Genomic DNA, 22,195 nt, shown 5'->3' on the forward strand with positions numbered 1-22,195 from the left:
GGCTTTGCTGAATCTTTCTGTGTATGATTCATCAAACATGGACCCAAGGTCCATGGTGAACGTGGACCCTCCTCATTGTACCTGTTTCAGTATTGTGTATTCTTTAAGTGCCCACTAAGTGTTTCTGACCAGTGAGCAATGCCCTGATTGCTGGATGCATAGCAGCAGTGGACATCATTGGCAGGGAATGTTCCTGGGTCTTTAAAAAATAGACTCATCATCTACATTTATTGAGCACCTCTAAGTGCTAGGTGCTCTGTCAGACTTCATGGACATATAATGGACATTTAGCCCTCACACCCAGCACATATCTATCTATCTATCTATCTATCTATCTTTCTTTCTTTCTTTCTTTCTTTCTTTCTTTCTTCTTTCTTTCTTTTCTTTCTTTCTTTCTTTCTTTCTTTCTTTCTTTCTTTCTTTCTTTCTTTCTTTCTTTTATTTCTCAAGTTTAATCCCTTGAACAGGATAGGATTACTTCTATAGTTGAAAAAAAAAAAACATGGTAGTTATCTAAAAAAAAATAATACAGGAGTTGTTTCTGGTGCCAAGAGTAGGTGAATCTGAATCTCCAGTGTGCTTTGTCTCGTTTCAATGTAGATGAAGATTAGAAAAGGCAGGAGAAGCATCCTTTGTCCTGGAGGTGGTTGAGAAACATGTGTTTTCCAGGAAAGGGATCAGTGTCAGGGAATGGAGAGCAACCAGAAGGTGAAGTATGGATGAGCTTGGTGGGATTTGGGTTTGGTAAAAATTCCTAGTAGGCACAGAATGTCCGTTGTGAGTGCTGATTTAAAGATGAACTGTATGTTGTTGCTGAAACCTTTCTTTCTTTCATGTTTGCCCAGGTGTTGTTCCCTAGCACATTTCTCAGAGTTCAGGTCACCATATTAGGGGGTTCTCTATCCTTCACTTATCAAGAACACACAAGCAGCCCCAGGATAGGTCCTATTCTGGCCTCAAAAGTAAAACAAAAAGGAGAAAAAAATGTGATTGGGTTTGCTGTTTGGAAGCCCCAGACCTATGTAGCCAGAGGGCAGAGTGCACTGAGGAAGATGGGCTTTGCAACCTCACCAGCCCAGTGAAAGGATTTACCTGCTGGGTGGTGGCACACTTTATTTACTTTTTCACTGATGCCACAGTCTCATCTGTGAAAGGGACACAAACATAGGATGTATAACATCGGGCTGCTGTCAAGGATGAAAGCATTTACCATACTATCTGGCACACACAGTAAGTTCTCAATAAATGCCAGTTGCTGTTCAGTGTTATTTAAGGTTGTAGGGTATATCTTTTCACCTTCAGAGCAAGGTAAGAGAAAATGAGCAAAGTCAATCTTTTTTTTTTAAAGCTTGTAATAAATCACCCAAAGCTAAAACAAATCAAGTGACTTACAGAAAATGGGGTGAAACAAATCAAGAGATTTACAGAAAATGGGACTTACTGAGTCATTGGCAAGCTTCCTACTTCCTTGCATTTTCCTTTAGCAATTCGTGTGAGTCCTGGAATATGTGTTCAGATTGACCTCAGTCTCTTTATGAGAAGATCTTTCAGAATCCAAATCTGCTGCCAAACTTATATGTGAAAGGAGGGAGAAAAGTCTGAAACCTCCAAGGAAGAATATTAATCATTATAATAATTACCATGATACAACTAACATTTGTATCGCCTCTGTAGTCGACAAAGAGCTTTGTCACATGTTCTAGCATACAGTTCCCAAAATAATCCTGTCAGGTGTCTGTGGTGGGTGTTGTTATTAATCCTCTTTTACTAATGAAAATATGAGGTTGAAAGAAGTTAAATGAGTTGTCTCAGACAACACAGAAAACAAGTTTGAGGGTCATGCCTCCATATCCGTTAGAAAAAATCAGTGTCTGATGCTGTTAACATCACTGTGAAGTGATATAAATACTAATACACCCCTTCTAATGTAGGTGGATGAGTGTTGTTTTTCACAGTGGTCACTTTTGGTTGCTGGGTGCTATTTTGGAAATGCGGCCATGCAAGCATTTTTATGACACCTTACCAGTTGTGAGAGATACATACCTCTCACTTTAAAATTCCTTTCCATTGTTGATCCTAAATGCCCAGTTATTCACTAACCTTGGTTCCAAATGGCTTTTTGCTATATTCAAGGCTCAAATATACCCTTTTCAGACGTGACTTGAGATCAGTGAAGATATTCATATAAAATCCACAGGCTCTAATGGAACATCTAAAAGATGTTAACCCAGAGTTGCCTTATTGGAATATATTGGAATATGTGTCACTTCCTCTGGGGACTAGTTTGAAAAGCATCCCTTATTTGGGTGTGAAAGTTCTGGTGTGTTCATTTAAATATAAGGGTCATATTACTTCATGGTTGTGGTTTTAAGAAGTCAATAAATAAGTCCTTTTCTTCCCCACCTGAGTTCAGTACCAGTTGAGAAATGAGGCAGGGAAAGCAAACAGATGGAGGTCAGAGCTTTGTCACTGATAAACTGATGAGAGAACTGGCCAGAGAGGTGTGGCCATAAAGGTTGCCAACAACCCAGCCCCGAGTTAGAGCTTTGCTCACTAGTCCTAGCCACCCCGAGGGTGGAGGTTGTCTCTCTAGGTGCCAAGGGGCAGAGCAGAATGTGGGAGTCCTGCAGACAAGCAGATGAGAGCTGATGAAGGTTGGACAGTACAGAGGAGGGTTCTGATGGAGAGATGGAGAGAGAAAGTGGAGGAGGTGGAAGGAGGAGTAGAGGGGAAGGGAGTTAAGCTAGGATGTTCACTTTTTACTCCTAAATTCTCTAATCTGCTAAATCATTCTTTCCCAAGGAAGAAGTGAGTAAGAGGTAGGGGCTGGAGCCAAAAGTGTTACACCAGGAAAACACAGGGTAAGTGGAAAGGGGCTTCCTATCTAGTATTTTCCAGGTATTTGTCTACTTCAATGTGACCAACATTTCCAAGAATTGGATGTGATTCCTCCTGTATAGGTAATATCTTAAGGTCATGCAATAGAAAGGATTTGAAATCAGATTTGAGTATGAAGCCCATGTACACCAAGTACACCAAGAACTTCTGATTGGGCACAGACAAGCACTGTGTAAGGTAGTGGGTAATAATGGCTAGAGACAGAAGAGATCATTCCATCTGGAAAGTCAGGGAAATATTTTGGGGAGATATAGCATTTGCAGTGGCCATTGGGTAGAAATTAAATGCCCAGAAATGAAGGAGTCTCTGAGAACAAGGAATAGCATAAGCAAAGATAAGGCGATAGGAAATTATCAGGTACAGTTTAGGGAATTGAAAATAGAACAGGTGGAAGTCGCATCAGGTTGAAATGATATATTGGGGTGGGAATCCTTTTCAACGCAGAAGGAGCAGAAATGGGCAAACAATCAAATGTAAGGGTTTAGGGAAAGACCAGAGTCAGATCTAATGTCAAAATCTTTAAGCTAGATAAATGAAAGAATGGTAATGGCATTAAAAATATGTGAAAGTCAGGAAGAGAGACTAGTTTTACATTTATTTATCTCTGTAATGTTTAGTTGGATATACTCTTTAGTAGAGATGAATACTTATGTTCATGATTCATACATTCATTCAAGCAATAGCTTTTATTGAGTCCTTATGATGTCCTAGGAGCTGGGGATTTGATAGCAATCAAACATAGGCATAGTGCCTGTTCCTGAGGAGCTTACAGCCAAGTGGGTGGGAGGACAGATGAAATCAGACAACCCTTGTGTGAAATCATTACTGCAGTATTGGCGACAGAGGAGACATACAGGGTGCTTTGAACGCCTGTAATAAATCAGGGGTCCAATCTGGTTGTGAAGGTTAGGAAACATTTGATGAAGTGACACCTGAGCTGAAAGCTGAAGGATAAATAAGAATTAACTAGTCCAAGAAGACAAAGAGCAATGCAGGCAGAGGACATTCACATAATGAATATTGTACGGCAATAGCGAACAGCAAGTCACCCTGCTACCCACAACTGCATGGGTGAATATTGGTAACATAATGGTGGGTGAAAAACAAACAGGCTCTGGAGACTATATTCTGCATGATACCTTTTTACAAAGTTTATAATATATATATATATATTTTTAATTTTTATTTATTTATGATAGTCACAGAGAGAGAGAGAGAGAGAGAGAGAGAGGCAGAGACACAGGCAGAGGGAGAAGCGGGCTCCATGCACCGGGAGCCCGACGTGGGATTGGATCCCGGGTCTCCAGGATTGCGCCCTGGGCCAAAGGCAGGCGCTAAACCGCTGCGCCACCCAGGGATCCCTCTTTTTACAAAGTTTAAAAGCAAAACAACCCTAAACAATGGATTGCTCAGATATACAAATATATATGATAAAGCAAACAAAAAGGCAGTGAAAAGTAACCCCAAAATTTAGAGAATAAAAATTCAGAGGAGGACCAGCAGTGGGGGATGGGGAGGGTCACAAAGGGGCACACAAGTTATTGGTAATGTTCTAGATACTGAGCTCTATAGAGCTCATTATAATATTTTAAATACATAAATAAAGAGGGCCATACATCAGCCAATTTAAATAGTGTGATAAACCAATAATTAAGATTAATCCAATTCTAGGCACAGGAATTATTTTTAAAGAGATTATGCTGAGTTTTAGGAGCTTAAAGTATATAAGGAGGTTGGAATAGAAAAGCACAGGGTGAAGGGGAGAGATAAGAAATGAGTCGATGGCTGAGCTCCAGACCATGGAGAGCCTTGCAGGCCCTTTTAGGTGGGTTTCCCCTTTATCCAAGAGCTGTGGGAGCCATTGAAGGATTTTTAAACAGGAGACAGGCTTCAAAATTTGCTTTTTGAAAAAGGTAACTTTGCCTTCAGTGTAGTGACCAGATTGAAGAGAGGCCAGAATGAATGTGGATGAACCACTTAAGAAACATAGGCATGGTGCCTGTTTAGATGTAAGATGTTTAGATGTAGGAACTTAAAATAGGGTGGAGGTTGTAGTGGCAGTGCTGGTAACAATGATGGCAGTCATGGTGTTGGTGGTGGTGATGGTGATAGGGATGGTGGTGTTGATGGTAGTAGTAATGATGGTGGTGATGGTTCTGGTGGTGGTGATAGTATTGGTGATGATGATGCCTTTGGTATTGGAAATGGAGCTAAACGGCCAGATTTGAGAATATTTAGGAAGTAAAATCCATAGACTTAGGGATAGATTTGATAGATGTTTTGATGGAGAGGAAGACATCAAGGATGATTCTTAGTTTTTGGCTTGTCAGTAAAATGGGGATGGAGCAAGGAGAAATCTGTAATTCAGTTCTGGGCATGGTGAGTTAGAGATGCTTTTTTAGGTTCCACCTTTCCTCAACTCCTTTCCAGAGATGATGTTCTCACTTTCCTCTTTACTGCCTAAATGAGAGCTCATAAACTTAAATTCTTTCTGAAGTCAGGCAGGTAATTGAAGTGAGTGAAGCTGGCAGGGAGATATTCAGAATGGTGAAAACATGGTTGTGACTTGACTCAGTGCACTGAGAGGCTGAGTGTTTTTCAAGAGGAGCAAAAAAAAAAATCATAGTTCTTATGTTTATTAGTGAGCAACTGCTTCAGTGCTTGAAAAAAAAAAAACAAAATAAACCACACACACACACACACACACACACACACACACACACACACACACAAAACCCTGTAAGGCCCAGTCCTGTGGATTAAGCAAAACTGATCTGGGACCTATGAGTAGCCAGATTAAAATTTGGTTCTAAATCTTTCTTTAACACTAATTTATTCATCATATTATTGGTTAAGTACATTTAAATACAATAATTTGGATCAAAATATTCTGATAACATAGCATTATTAAGAGTTGCTTGCGTTTGAATTTTACCAAAATGTACTGTATATTCAGTTATAGAACATCATTTCCAATTTTTAAATTTTTCATTTTGAAAATTTTTACATCTTCAGGAAGGTTGTACAGATAGAATGATGAAGCCTCATATACCTTCACTCAGATTTACCATTTATAAGGCATTTCTCCATATTGGAGTTCTCTTCACCCAACCAGCTGAGCCCCTCCCCTCCATTTCTGAACCATTCCAGAGTAAGTTGCAGACATCATGATCCCTAATACTTCCATATGTATCCCTGCAGTACAGTGACATTCTTTTAATAACCACAGTCATTGATCAAATTGAGGATTAATGCAATACTTATATATAATACACAGTTTATATTCGGTTTTGCAGTTCTTTTCTGACCCAGAATCCAGTTGGATCACTCATCGTATTTGGTCACCATGTATATTTAGTCTCCTGTAATCTGGAACAGTTCCTTATGTCTTTGATGACATTGACATTTTTGAAGAGCACAGGCCAACTTTTTTTATTGAATACCCCTTATTTTTAGTTTGCCTGATTGGTTCCTCATGGCTAGACTCAGGTTATGCATTGTTGGCAGCAGTAGTACTGTGTAAGCATTGTGTTGCCTGTGCGTTACATTGGGAGGCACATATCACTTTGATTGTCGAGGGAAGCATGTATCTGCCAGATTTCCCCACTTACAGGAATTTAGCCCCTTTGTAATCAGCAAGTACTCTGTGGAGAGACACTTTGAGACTCTGTGAATAGTCTGTTCACCAACAGACTCTCACTGAGTAGTTCAGAATCCACTGAAAATTGCCATCTAAATATGTCATTACTATGTAGGTTGCACATCTGTGATTTGAGTTATTTATATGTATGATTTGAGTTATATGTATGTATGTATTTAGAGAGCACACACACAAGTGAGGGGAGGGGCAGAGAGAGATTGAGAGAGAGAGAGAGAGAGAGAGAGACCTTAAGCAGACTGCTCACTCAGCCCAGAGCCTGAAGTGGGGCTCAGTCTCACAACCCTGAGATCATGACCTGAGCTGAAACCAGGAGTCAGATGCTCAACGACTGAGCCACCCAGGTGCCCTACAGATCGTGATTTTTTTAAAAACCGACATTTCTCCTATGTTTATTAGTATTCCACTGTAAGAAAGAGCTTTCTCTTCCCCATTTACTTACTATTTATATCTTTCTTTATTCCAGTGGACACCTGGATTCTTTTTCTGTCCAACATCTTCTAACCTATTATTGTTGTGATGCCCAAACTGCCCACAGTTGGCTAGTGGGAGCCCTTCAAGCTGCTCCTGTATTCCTTGTCATGTCCTCGTCAGTTTCTGAAGATTTACTTTCTTCCACAAGATGCTTGTAGCTTACTCAGTACTTCCCCTGCCCTAGCCCTAGAATTAGCCATTTACCCAAGGACCCTGCTTCTTTTTAGTGGGGAATGTATTTAGAAACTAAAACTAAAACCATTGGTAAAATGTTATTGATTCTAGGTGCTTCCAGGGGACAGAGCTAGGAGGCATGTATTTTTAAAAATGCAAAGGTTTGGGACACCTGGGTGGCTCAACTGTTGAGCGTCTGTCTGCCTTTGGCTCAGGGCATGATCCCAGGATCCTGGGATCGAGTCCCACATTGGGCTTCCCGCAGGAAGTTTGGTTCTTCCTCTGCTTGTGTCTCTGCCTCTCTCTCTTTCATGAATAATTTTTTTTTTTTAAATTGGAAAGATTCATACTGATACTTATAAATCCAGTCAAACACTAGAGGGCCTTTCTTATTTTCCCTCATTGTATCCTTTGGTCTGTCTTCCTTCTCTCACAGTGAGTACCTGGCCTGACAATATCAACATATTTGCTCATTTAAAGCATGAATTTTAAAGCAGTTTTTTAAAGAGTGTTCTTCTTTGCCTCCCTTCTCTAGCTGCGGAGCTCGTTTATTTTGATATTCCTCAGTTTCTATAGTTTTTCCTGCTTAACTTTCTCACTTATAAGCATGTTCAGGTTTCTCTAAGTATGTCTTTGCAGAGGTTTCACCATGTAGAAGTACTATATTAATATTATTTATCATAAATCATACAAAGAACAAGTGAGTCTGGAATGGGGGTTGTTCTAATAACTTCCATCCTCATGACAGTTTACAGTTTACAAGGACTTCTTTACGTGTGCTGTTTATTCATCATGCTTTGAATTCCTTAGTCCCAGACAAAATGAACAGTGGATAAGTAAACCCAGGACTTCATGAATGTTTCACATAGTAGGACTTAAGTAACACCTGTTGATCTTTAAAAGATGCATTTAGAATCTATGACTGATGAAAACATGTATCCTATAAAAGCATGGGATAATCCTCAGCAATAGATAATCTAAAATGTTTTATATTTACGTAGGCATTGTTTGCTATTATTATTTTGTAGGAATTTTCATGTATTCCTCAGATTTTTTTTTTTTTTTTGAGAGAGAGAGAGAGAGAGAGAAAGAATATGAGTGTGTAAGTACAGGGGGAGGAGCAAAGGGAGAGGGAGAGAGAGAACCTTCAACAGACTCCATGCCTAGTGTGGAGCCCCATATGTGGCTTAATCTCATGACTCTGAGATCATGACCTGAGCCTAAATCAAGAGTTGGACGCTCAACTGACTGAGTCACCCAGGCGTCCCCAGATTGATATTTTTAAAGGATATCTGCTTCCTAAACATACACTGAATTACAAATGCCTTCAAAGGGGTGATTCTGAAACACAGCTATATGTGGTAGTGCTTGGAGAGATGTGACTGGGGGCTGCACCGCTTACTGATTAAATCAGACTCTTTAGAGTAGGCATCAATTCTTTTTTTTTTTTTTTAAGATTTTATTTATTTAACAGAGAGGGTGTGCACATACAAGCAGGGGAAGAAGCAGAAGGAGTGGGAGAAGCAGGCTCCTTGCTGAGCAGGGAGCCCATGCAGGGCTTGATCCCAGGAGCCTGAGATCATGACCTGAGCTGAAGGCAGACACCTAACTGACTGAGCCACCCAGGCACCCTAACATCAGTTTTTTTTAAAGCTGTCCAGATTTCAGTGAGCAGCCACTATCTGGCTGAAGAAAGGCTGTGCTATTTAGGAGAGAGAGGCTTCACTCACAGCTAAACACAAGAGAACTTGATTTGGGCCAGATTTCTGGTTTAAATACTGATACCTAAAAGTAATATAAGGATCTATTTTGAGATTTACCTAGCGGTTAAAGGCGCTGAACGTATTATTTTTTTTTATTAGCCAGCCATATTTTCTTTACTTTGAGATTTACATTATTTTCACATTTTAATGTTTCTGAAATTATGTTATCTAAAATTGAGGTATGCGTGTGTATGCATGCACACAAATGTGTACATACACATGAACATGGTCATGTTCTAAAGCTGTACCTAGAGCAGAGTTCTTAAAAACTCAGTATTCATCAGGAATACCTAGAGTACTTGTTACAAGTATGGAATTGTAGGCCAGTTTGGGCCTTCTGGAAGGATCTGGGTCAGCCAGCCCAGCAAGGGATTCTGATCCACCAGGTCCCTAGACTTTGAGCAGCCATTTTCAAAGAGCCATCCCCCTCACTCCCTCCACAGCAGTGTCAGCGTCACCTAGGAACTGCTTAGAAATGCTTGTTCTCAGGACTTTCCCCAGACCCACTGAGTCAGAAACTCTGGAAGTGGGGACCAGCAATCTGTATTTTCACTGGCACCCAGAAATTCTGATGCAGGATAAAGTTTAGGAACCACTGTTTTCAGAAATAGTGCCAGTGCTCCCATACTTCCTTGATGATAAGAATCACCCAGCATACTTTTAAAAACACAGAATCTGGGCTCCACCCCAAATCTGTTGAATTACGGTTCCAAGGGGACAATAATTCCATTGCGACAGGTGGATAGTCTGTATTACTAACAAGTATCCAAGGCCATTCTTATCTTCAGACAAATTTGGGAAGTACTGAGAAGGGAAAGCCAAGGATGTACCAGTTCACAGTCACATTCCCTAGTTAGGGGTTGTCTCTGGGTTTTGTGTTCATTATCAGATTTAAATTTTGTAACAGCCTTATGAAAGTTGATGATAATTAAAACTCATTTTACTGATGAAAAAACTGATGTTTGGAGAACTTAACAAAACATATCTAGGGTCAGATCGATAGTAAACCAGAGAGCAGGGACTCAAGCCACGAACTTTCTGACACCAAAGCCTTTATTGTTAAACTGTCCTAAGGTAGCTGCATGCAAATCCTCATCACTGTTATTACAATATAGTGCAGCCGTGGAGATAGATACTTGCCCAGGGTCATTCCTTGTTTCAGCAGTTAAGAACCGCCAGCTGTAACCCCAGCCTGCTTTACGGACTTTCTTCCCCACTGCTTCTCAACATGAATTGTTCCCTCCAACAAGGCCATTTCACTCCTCACCCTTGACCTCCCCTTGCTCACTCCTGCCTCTGCTGTTATACTTAATGCACCTTCACTGATGGGATCTCTTTATCATCTTGTCCCCCAGGCCTCTTACTTTCTCTTCCCTTGCTTCTCCCCCCAGAAGGACTGCTCTTTCTCTTCTGGAACAGTCCAAACCTCAGCTGTGCCTCAAGACTCTTAGTCTAGTGTTCTCTGTGGAGCCTCCCTACCCACACTGGCCTCGGCGAGCGCTCTTGTATGGGACCTACCGTGGTGCATGCACACTCTCTTTGTCTGCAACATGGAGTGCCCTGCACACGGACCTTCATCTTCCATCTACATTAAGTAACTTGAATATGCTTCTCTGTTTCTGGCTAAGTAGTAGGAATTGCTAAAATATCTCTTGACCTACAATAAAGTCAATGCAGCTAAGATCCACAGAAAATGAAGGTGGATTTTAAAAGTAAATACAAGTTGTGGAGTTTCTGGGAGAATCTGTGACAGACATACTGACGATCATATGAGCAATCACTAGATTTGCAAGGGTAGATGAATTTAATAACTATCCCTTAGAGTTCAGTTTGTGGGACTCCTCCCCTCTCTTCCAAACCCAGAAAAAGCCGGGGAAATCTTTTTTGGTGGGGACGGAATGACAGTGGCATGGGGGGAGCAGATGGAGGTGTAGTATATGCTTAATAAAGGGGAATACCTTTTGTAAAAAAATTTACATTGTGGTCATTCCAGGTGATAATGTATTTTCTTTTAAAATGGAATGGATAATGCATTTTCTGGTTTCCTTACACATGTTAGGGTATCGTAGTATTTTGGGACAACAGTTTCCCAAGAGGTAACATGAAACAAAGTCCAGCGTTCTGGAGCCTAGACCAGGAGGAACATGTCCCTGTGCCTCTGAGCTAGGGTCAGGACCAATGCTGGGGAAAGGTCGCCACCTACTGACCAGCCTTCGTCACACTTTTTCCTCCTGTTTGGTTTGGCTCAGAGGAGATGTCTAAAGAGCTCAGGAAAGTTCTCTGCCAGCACCCACCATATTTCATGGCAAAGTTCATGAGGACATAGCCACACAAAGTATAGTATTCTAAGTTTCTGTCTTCTATAAGAGTCTCTCTCATGAAAAGAGTTCTCCTTTGAGGAAACACATCAGCAGCCTTGGTGCAGAAAATGATAGAACTTGTATTTGGTTGAATGCTGCTTATATATAAGTTATGGTTCCACCACATAGATTTCAAAGACAGCTCTGTTGTTGAGGGGTGGAGGGGGAAGTTAGGACTTAGTTCTGTTTTGGAAGCGTTAGAAGCTGTTTAAAGGTCTTCATTTCATTTAAAGATAAAACTGTATTCTCTGACACATTTGGGAATGGGGAATTTGCATCAGAAAAGTGTCATTACGGGGCGGGTGTGTGTGTGTGTGTGTGTGGGAAGCCCGGGTGGCTCAGCGGCTTAGCACAGCCTTAAGCTCAGGGAGTGATTCTGAAGGCCTGGGATCGAGTCCCAGGTCAGGCTCACTGCATGGAGCCTGCTTCTCCCTCTGCCCCTGCCCTCTTTCTCTCTCTCTCTGTCTCTCATGAATAAATAAAATCTTAAAAAAAAGTGTCATTACGGGATGAGCACTGGGTATTATACTATACGTGGCAAATTGAACTCCAATAAAAAAATATACAAAATAAAAGTGTCATTACATACATGGTAGAGTTCTGGAATGTTGACTCAAGTGAGGAGAAACTGACAGAACAGCACCAGTATCTTCTGATAAACCATTCAGCTTCCAGCCATACATCCAGGAGACAGTCCTAATCACTTGTCCTCTCAACACTCTGCTGGTTCAGTCTGAAGAGTGCACGAGAGGGGACAATATGGTTGGATAGGATTTGTTTCCTCCACCAGGAAAATGCATCTGGGACACATGGTAGGTGTAAGAAAGGCTACTTCCTAAATCAAGTGAGAACCAAAATTAGACTCTTTGATTTCTTTGGTGGAAGCAGTATCTGAAAGAAAAGACACTTTCATGAGTGGGTGTATAAAGGAATGGAAAAGAGTGGAAGCACAAGCTGTACTTTGGTGGATGGCTTTTGGGGGCTTCCCACTTTCATGCCAGCAGCACCTAATCCCTGGGGAATTCCAGCCTTCTGGATCCTGATAAACAAAGTCACATGAAACTTAGCTCCCCATTGAGAAGCACTCTCAGGAGGATTTTACCTAACTTGGAATGAGAGGAGGGGAATGCTACTTAGCCCAAAGGACTAGTACCCACAGCCAACACAAGGATGCTGGGCACTGGGCTAATTGCCTTGCACAGGTCAGTTCATGGATGCTGCTATAGCCCAGTGCAGGAGGAAGAGCAGAGGCTCAGGGATGGATGATCAGGAACTTGCCTGCTGTCCCAGAGCTGGCAGTGAGAGGGCTGCATTCTGAACCCAGTTCTGCCTGAACCCAGAATCAATTATCTTATCCATGTGACATTGTAAACCTGTAATGATGGCATTTCAGAAATTGCTAGTAGGATTATCTTGGAGCTAGAGATGCTACAAAGGACCCCAAGGGCTCATGTCTTTCTTAGATATAAGAGGCTGTCCTGCACTGTGAATGACAGAGGATTCCCTTTCTCTCCTCCCCTCCCCTCCCCTCTCCTCTCCAACTAAAGATTTTGTAGTTTCATTAAAGTTGTAGATGACCTTAAATGGAAAAGCAATGTTTACCTGTCTGTTGACTTGAATGTATGTGTGTGTGTGTGTGTGTGTGTGTGTGTGTGTGTGTGTACACACATAGGCTTGTGCGTGTGTTTCTTTTGCATGGAGCAGGGATGTTGAACCAAGAGTAGGGACCCAGTGCTAGAAGATGGAGCCTGCATGAAGAACCCTGGACTGGGAGCCAAAGGTCCTCAGTTCTAATTCTGGCTCTGCCATTTATAGCAACAATAGCAGCAGCTAACCGTTGAGTGCTCACCATTTGCTGGGTACCATTCCAAACATTTCCTATATCTTAACTCACTTAATCCTCATGGCCATTCTATGGATGAGTATCATTCTCATTTTACTGATATGATAAGAAAATTGAAGCACACAGTGGTTAATTTTTTCCAGGTCACACCAGCTAATAAATGATAGGAAGTTGGCTTAAACTTGGGCAATCTGGCTTACTACATTAGTAATACTGTCACTCTGCTAACATCTGCAAGTTGTGTCAATTAACCTTTATGGGCTTTAGTTTTCCCTATTTATAAATTCATGTTTTTAACAAATATTGATTTCCAAGCTTGTGTAAGACATTACAGATCAGAGATGGGAAGGACTGTGTGCACAGACTCCTTTCCACCTCCTGCTACCTCGCACTCTTAGCATGTACACACAGAGTGCAAAATGCAAAGGAGAGGGAGTCTGGGAAAGGCTGCAGGAGAAGCTGGCTTTGGAACTTGATCTGAAGGCTGGATACTGGTCCAGAGATAGCATCACAGGCAGAAGTAAAGCTGAAGGCGAGTTTGGGGATGCTTACAGGAACTAGCGTGTTTTGAGTGAAGAACGGACTCTTGGGCAGGGGTCACTGCCAGAGTGAGAGCAGGAGGCTCAAGATTAAGTAGTCATGACCAGGACCATTTGTATTTGAAGTAGTATGTATGTTACATTTGTGGAGGGCCACAGTAGAGGCAGGGAGACCAGTGAGGAGAACTGAGGTTACAGAGACTCAAGTGGTTACAGAGACTGAACCATGGACCAATGCCAGAAGCTTTAGGAGGCAGGATGGTGAAGGTGAATAGGGTAGAGGAGGGGTTCAGTAGACAGAAAAACTGAGAGGGTGACAGTGGCCTGCAGTGAAGGACAGTTGAGTTGCTGACTTATTCCACCTGACAGCCCTGTGGACTCTGTAGGCAGATGAGTTTGGCCAGAGTTAGAAGGTTTATATGGTTGAAGGTCAGAGTAATGATCTTTAGAGGAAGATGGTAATGATGGCGATGTGCCAGGCTTTTCCCCACCCATGTTATCTCTATAATTAGCAGAAGAGTACTGCTCGACAGGTGTGTGACTTTCATTTTAGAGGATTTTTTCTTTCCCTTGAGAGACAACAGAACAGAGTGCTGACAGAGTAGACTCTGAAGCCAGAAGACTAGGACAAGTAGGGGAGCAAAGAATGTAATCTTTCTGTGCCTCAGTGTGTTGTGTGTGTGCATTACATCGGGGTAACATGGCTCCCCTCACAGGGCTGTTGTGGGGATTAAATGTATTAATGCAGATAAAGTGCGTGGCCTCGGTAAGCACATAGGAACTGTTGGCTCTTCCTACTGGTGAGTAAACTGAACTGCTGGGCTGCAGCTAGGAGAGGCCGCCCAGCTCCAAGGCGGCCTTATGTTCCTTATGTTCCTCTGTGCCATGTCTGAGCGAGAGTGGGGCCCTCCCAGAGGTGCTCAAGAAGGATGGTGGGAATAGCACGTTCAGGTGGAAGGAGGAAGAGGAGGATGAGAAGCAACCAGGAGAAATTTGGAGGAGGAACAATAGAGAACTTTAAAAAAAATCTTTTCTATTTTTTCTGGCTGTTAAATTAAAATGGTCTCACTCTGAAAATTAAAACATCCTAAAACTAAATTTCTATCATCTGTGATCTAGCCATCTGCCCTATTCCATCAGCCAGCCATTGCTAGCGGACTTTGGAAAAACGAAAGCCAACAGGAAATTATAATATCATAGAAAGCGGGAGACATGACTCCAAAGAGCAGAGGTGGTTGATAGGCCAGATGCAGGAGTGTCAGGTCCCTGAGGCTTGGTGTAGGGAGGGCAGGGGGAGCACGTATCAGAGTCAGGGTTGGAGTCCCTCAGTTAGGTTTGGGGTGAATCCGGGGTAGGTCAAGGAGTGGACATACAGCTCCAGAATAAGGGGGGTGTCACAGAGAGTTGTGGGGCCAGGAAATTTTGTTTTGCTCTGGACCTCTTTGGGGGTCTGATGAGCTTAAGGACCTCTTCTCAGAATAAGGTACCTAAAATAAAAGACGTGGGATTATAGCAGGTAGACATTTCTGTTCACAAACACTTTGGAATTCAGAACTCCTGTAAAGATAATTCCAGCTTTCGGATATGGCACTTCTTGAAGACTCCCTGCTTAGAAGCTGTCTAAATCCTCTAAACCTTGTGGGTATAGAAAGCTAAAGATATACCCAGAATTCTGAATGAGCCAGATCTCTAGCTTCAGACAGTGATTTTGGATAAGGGCGTATCTTTAGGTGATTTGGAGTCCCTAAAACATAGAGAAGTTATATAAATATTAGCATCACTACCCCCGTTTACTTATTTCATAAGGGTATTGGCAGAATGAAAAAGTACTTTGGAGACTTCATGTGCTGATCAAGTCCCTATAGAGTCCAAAAAAAAAAAAAAAAAATCCACTGCGACCTAGGGGCAAGTAATCCTGGGTTATTGACTCATTACAGGACATTCTTGGTATGCTCCACATGCTTGCAAGGCAGCTGATGCACTTTCCTGTGGGGCTGGATCCACTCCCCTTACCCCCACATGAGCATATATGGGGTTTAAATTTACAAATACAGTTCAGATAATCACCAGTAACTCATCTTGGACAAGGGGGAAGACAGGAAGAAGGCTGACAGCAGGCATGGCCCAGGGCAGATTTGTTGGGGCACATACACTAGAAAAAAGAGTTTTAGAGATTTTCCTTATCAGCCATTTATCAGAAATTGACTGAGCCTGCCTATGAAGTCATCATTAATATAGCAGAGGGGAAGTTGTGCATCCAGTGATCCCATTTACTGTTCAATTGTGATTCTATATTTTTTCCCAGGTCACAGGAGTGCGTCTATAGGAGAAGAGCTTTTCTGCTCCTTCCTACTAGGAGCTTTTCTGCTCTTAGATATGAAATCATCATCCCAACTACATCCATTGTTGGAAGTACTATTTTGGATTGGCCCTGTGTAATGTGAAATGAAGAGAAAAAAGTGTGTAGCTGAATCCCGATATGGAAATCCAGACTTAAAAACATTCTCTGATGGTTTGGCATCCGTGGGATAAATTGGTCATAGTTTTCAACAACTCAGATCAAAGCCAAATGCTGTTTGCATTCAGACAGTGATTCAGGGACCATGTCTTATTTGGTTTCTTTGAAAATAGAGCACAGGCATTTTTTCATACCTTTGAGAGAAATCTTTTGGCTGCCAAATTTGTGCCTAGTAAATGTTATTGTACCCTAATACAAAGTTTTACATCTTATCTCAAGTGTCTTTTGCAGCCTTGCTCCACCATCCCCAAGCTGAGTGGCTGGTTGCAATGAAGGTCTCCTGATGGTAATGTGAAGAAGAAAAAAATAGGCCAACTGGTAAAGATATAAAATAAATGAGAGTAAATAAAACACATATGGAAGGTCTACTTTCAGAGTTAAAATGTATACGAGTGTGTATGCAAATCAGCCCTCCAAATAGAAAATCTAGGCGGGGCCCACCATAGGCATGATCATAAGTAGCCAAGTTTGCTTTCTGTGGCCTTTCATTCCCCTGACCTGGGTATTTCTCCAGCACCTCCATCCCCGTTCTTTCTTAGGCTTCTTTTCCATCCTTCTGAACCTGCTAGAGAACTAGAATTGCTCCTGTTTCAGGGCCCACTTCAGGACTCCTCCTCTTGCCTCACATTTCACTTCTGCTCTCCCTACAGACTCCTGTGTCCAGTGTGCCTTTCCTCCTGAGGGCATTGCTCATCAGGGAGGAGCTCCAGGGGTAAGTGAGAATTCTTAATATGACCATTCTTTTTTTTTTTTTTTGAGAGAGAGAATGAACATGCACAAGCTGGGAGTAGGGGTTAGGGAGAGAGAGAGAATCCCAAGCAGACCTCTCGCTGAGCTCAGAGCCACCAGCGCAGAGCTCCATCTCATGACCTTGAGATCATGACCTGGGTGGAAACCAAGAGTCAGATGCTTAGCTGACTGAGCCACCCAGGTGCCCCTAAGTGGCTGTTCTTAAATAAAAATTATTAATTCATAGCCAGTTCTTGATTTTGATGAACAGATTATGTTTTAAAGATTATTTTCTGACTTAATTTTGTTCACTTACCAGACTTTATCAAGTGTCTCTTACATAGAGTGCAGTGGCTTTGGTGTAGTGGGCATCAGAGGAGAGCCCAGTTGTCAGTGGAGGGGGCAGAGGTCCTATACACAAAAGGTTAAAGAGCATGGCAAGATAGAGTAACAATTCAGAGATGAAGCAGGCTGGTTTTAACAAATGCTTATTTCATACACTGAATGTGGCAGACACTATTTTAAGGGCTTCCCAAATATTAACTCATTGAGTCTTCAAAGCTGTGGTCATTCCTGTTCTGCAGATGGAGAGACAGCCACAGAGAGTAACTCCCCCAGGGTTACTTGGCCAATTAGTGCGGAGTCAGTACTAAATCCCAGCAGTTTGGCTCCAGGGTCTGGGTCCTTAAAGCAGCTCGATGTGGCATCTCCAGCTTTAGGATGAGGACCAAGTGCAGGACACAAACAAGGGTTCTGATTTGTGGAAGGGTCCATTCCAGGTGAGCTAAAGAGGGCAGAGAGGGCTATCTGACAGAGGTTCTTTACCCTGGCTACCCATTATAGTCACTGGGAAGTTTGAGAAAGTCCCAAAGACCAGATCTTATCCAGGCCGCTAAATCAGAATCTCAGGGGGGAAGCCTGGCCAGGTGTGTGAAGAGGGCCGCCAGGTAGAAGGCAGCCAGCATGAGAAGCCAGTAGGGGTATGAGGCTCCAGAACTAGAGCCTCTGAGTGGACAGGAACTCAGGAAGACAGGATGGCAGAGGGCAAGGTGGTCAGGTGTTTCTCTCCCACCACCAGTCTCCGGGTCTTCCTCCAGCCCCGCTGCTCCCTCCTTTCTCCTCTTTTCTGGCCTCATTGTCCTTCCTTATCTTTTGTTTTCTTTTCCTCCTCTCCTATCAACCCCTTTACCACCTTCTTTCCTGCATCTTCCTGCTGTTCTATAATTTCCTTCTCCTGCCCACTGCTTCCTTCCATTTCCTGGCCTTTTGGCCATTTCACTTGACATTGCCCCTCCTCCCAGCAGAAGGTGGGCAGAGGCAGAGTTGTGACTTTGGATGAATCTCAATGCTCATTGGCAATGCTCCTGAGGGAATTGGGGGAAGGCCTGGAACATGTAGACCTGGCTCCCCAGTAGTGTAATTCGTGTTTGATACTAGCGAGGGCCATATTCCCTGGGGACCTAGGGTATGTGCACCTGGCTTTGAGGTTGAGAAATATGAGTTTGGAAGGTGTGTGAAAAACTGCCCTCAATATAGTGGCTTAAATAACCCAATTCACATCTCACAGTTCTGTAAGATAGAAGTCTGACATGGGTCTCACTAAGACTAAGGTCCAGTGTGAGCAGGACTGCTTCCTTTTTGGAGGTTCTAGGGAAGATTCTATTTCATTGTGTTTTTCAACTTCTAGTGTTTTCCTATGTTCTCTGGCTCCTGGCCCCATCCTCCATCCTCAAAGCCAGTAACCTGGCACCTCCCTGGCCCTACCGTGGTTGCCAAATCACTTTCTCTGAAGCTCTTCTTCTGCCACCCTCTTCCACTTTTAAGGGCTCTTGTGATTGATTCCATTGGACCTACTTGGATAATCCAGAATAATTTCTCTCTCTCTCTCTCTCTCTCTCTCTTTTTATTTATTTATTTATTTATTTATTTATTTATTTATTTATTTATTCATTCATTCATTCATTCATTCATTCATTTTATTCATTCATTCATGAGATTCAGAGACAGGCAGAGACATAGGCAGAGGGAGAAGCAGGCTCCCTGCAGAGAGCCTGATGCAGGACTTGATCCCAGGACCCCAGGATCACAGCCTAAGCCAAAGGCACTCAACCACTGAGCCACTCAGGTGCCCCCAGAATCATCTTTCTATTTTAAGGTCATTTTTTTTTTTTTACCAGCTTTAATTCCATCTGCACCTTAATTACCTTTAGCCACTTAACATATTCACAGATTCCAGTGATGAGGATATGGGCATTTGTAGGGGGAAGGAGGACATTATTCTCTCTGTAACAGCCTCACAGAGGAGGAGAAGTAGACAATAAGGATCATTCCATATGGACAGAAGAGCACATACAGAGGTTTGGGGACTTTGAAGAGTATTCAAGGTAGGTTTGAGGAACCATAGTAGTGTAGTATCACTTGGTGGTGTCCTGCAACTGGTTATGACATATACCATTTATACAATAAATTTTATTCATAAATTTTACATCTAATAGTTTTAATCACATATCTGATCAAAATGTCTTCCAATAAGCAGTACTCTGTGGGGGCAGTAGAGTGTTGTGGCTGAGAGCATGTGCCCTGGAGCCATAGCTAGGTTCTAGTCCTACTTCTATCACTTATTAGATAGATATCTGTAAGGATTGAATGAGATCAAGAATCTCAAGTACCTTGCCTCAGCCGCTGGCACACAATAAATCCCTAATAAATGTGAGCTTTTCTGATTGCCATAACTAAGCTGTGTCTTAAGCTTATGGCTTATAACTTGCCACTCACATTTTCTCCTTCATGTCCACTTCTTGCTGGAAGGAAAATGAAAGCAGTGGCAGGAAGAACATTTCTGACCTAGGCAGCCAGCTGAGATAGCATCATTATTATTGAGCTCAGACTGTCTGACTGCTGGTCCCTAAATTCAATCTAGAATCTAAGGACTCTCTGCTCCTGCTGCTTACGCCAGTAGCCCCAAATGGTATCTATAGGTGAGTTTTAAATGACTTTTGGTTACAAGACAGAAGACAGAAAAGCATGGGGACGGGGGAGGCGGTGTCCAGGCTGAACTGAGATTTTCTCAGGTAGGATTAATAACAGAAGTGAGTGGGCCTGAGCAGTGACTTCTGTACAAATCTTTTTTTTTTTTTTATTTCTGAATGTCAGTCAGAAAATCTTGACTCTGTTTTATCCAGGAGTGAGATAAATTCCACTTTCAGTAGGAATTTGGGAATGCATATACTTCTCTTAGGTGCTGTGTTCCAGGGCTATATTTGTTAACCAGTAACTGAGAACATGTATAAATGGCCTGGATTTTCAGGACAGTTGTCTGATAACCAAATGGATAAGCTACTGTATCTGACCCCCCAAAGGTTGACCAGCTGGTCTGAGAGGGGGCATTGTGTAATTACTGCGGAAGCAAAATGTCTCTTGTTTAATGTAATACTGATCAGATGATAGGAGGATCTCAAAAAGAACGTGAACCATAACTTTTTTTTTTTTTAAAGTAACCAGGCTAAAATGATGTCACATAAACTGAGTATATTGGATGGTGAGCCCCTTTAAGTTTTTAAGTATTGCTTTTCTTTGTACCCTCCATGGTATGCTGAATGCCTTAGGTACTTCTATAAGTTGTTGTCAGCTATTTGTTTAAAAAAAAAAATAAAAGAGATCTACTGGCTCCCGCAAATGAAATGGTCCAGAGATTGGATGGCGATCACGTGTGGTTCCGTTAGGACTCTGGGCCTGTTTTCTGCTGCCTTCTCCACCTTGCTCTCCACAAAGTTACACCTTCCTTGACAGGCTGAGAGGAAGACGGCTTCATCTCTGTCTCTTCGGAACACACAGAAGAGGCTCTTTAGAGAGAGGAGAAGCCATTTTTAAAAGCTACCAAAACTTTCCTCTTATGAGAACATCTCATTGGACCAAAATGGTTCCTCTACCCATCATCAAACTAGTCCCTGTAGCCAGAGCTCTCCTCTTTACATTATATTGGTCCAAATTGGGTCATATGCCCATCAGTGAACCAATCTCTCTGGCCAGAGGAAGCCCCTGGTTGTGCATATGTGCCGGCCAGTTTTGCAATTCCTAGTCAATCCTTGCAATAACTCAGGTAGCAGCCCTGAGGTCCTCAGTGGTTCAGGAACCAGCCAGAGGTCTTCCAGAAAGTGGCAGAGTTAGGATTTCTAGGTTTTCTGATTTTAGAGTCACCCTCCTTCCAATGTACTATCCTGCTTGAGTGAATAAACAAATAGGTATCTGGTGGAAGCAGGGCTCCCTGCATGGAAAGAAGAGTAGAATAATGGTTAATGTGGGAAATGTTTCTCTTTGAAGCCTGACCATTTCCCCAGGAGCTGGGTAACGCTGGAAAGATAACCTACTTTTCTCTGCCTTTGTTTCCTCGTTTATAAAATAGAACTTGTCACCTCATTGGGATGTCGTGGGAATTAAGGGAAGTAATGCAGACAGTGAACTTGGAACACCATTCCAGCCTGAAGGGAGTCAGTGCTTTACCTAGGGCAGGTCTCCTTTGGGGACTGTTGGTCATTTGTCTGATGGACAATAAAATGGTACTCCTCCATTCTCTACAGGGTCAAAAGGGAGATAGAAATGTTTATGGATCTGAAAACCGCCTGAGTACTTCAGCATCACGGAGCCTAAGAATTTGTAGACAATCTCCAAGTACATTCAAACCCCCTTGCAGGCAGGTCTGTTTAGAACTTTAGGTGAGTGGGAAGGAGTCTGAAGAGCCACTGGATCACTTTTTTTTTTTCAGAGCTTAATTCTGTCCACAACTTACTCATTGTTCTTGCTTATTCTGAAGCTGTCCTAATGCTGTCTTGCCTCCTTTACTTTCTCTTGTTTTTTATTATTTATTTTTTAAAAAGATTTTTACTTATGTATTTGAGGGAGAGCTCACATATGTTATGTATGTGAGGGAGGGGCAAGCAGACTCCTCACTGAGCATGGGGCTCGATCTCAGGACCCCAAGATCATGACCTGACCTGAAATCAAGAGTCTGATGTTCAACCAACTGAACCACTCAGGCACCCCAGCTTCCTCTTATTTTGAAGAAATTCATCTTCCTTCCTGTGCCCTTGGTCCATATTTTCCCTCTTTTTTTCTCCCCATAATTTAGTACATATGTTTTCCTGTTGTTCAGGGTGTGATGCAGATGACCTGGTGTGGTGTGGCACGAGGGAGGACTGGGGTGTCATATGGGGGAGGATCATTGGGGCAGCAAAGGAGGAGG

At 42.4% G+C, this 22,195-nt stretch overlaps 1 protein-coding gene across 2 annotated transcripts in view; it reads left to right on the top strand.

The window, feature by feature from the left end:
• GLIS3 (GLIS family zinc finger 3) overlaps nucleotides 1–22,195 on the top strand; it is a 598,942-nt gene that overhangs the window by 154,436 nt on the left and 422,311 nt on the right. For both annotated transcript variants that reach the window (XM_072761706.1, XM_072761710.1), the window contains exon 4: nucleotides 16,878–16,939. The gene's annotated coding sequence lies outside the window, so the exon portion shown is untranslated. The remainder of the gene's footprint in view (nucleotides 1–16,877; nucleotides 16,940–22,195) is intronic.

Source organism: Vulpes vulpes, chromosome 1 (genome assembly GCF_048418805.1).
Source record: "Vulpes vulpes isolate BD-2025 chromosome 1, VulVul3, whole genome shotgun sequence".
In the NCBI taxonomy this organism is placed as follows: domain Eukaryota; kingdom Metazoa; phylum Chordata; class Mammalia; order Carnivora; family Canidae; genus Vulpes; species Vulpes vulpes.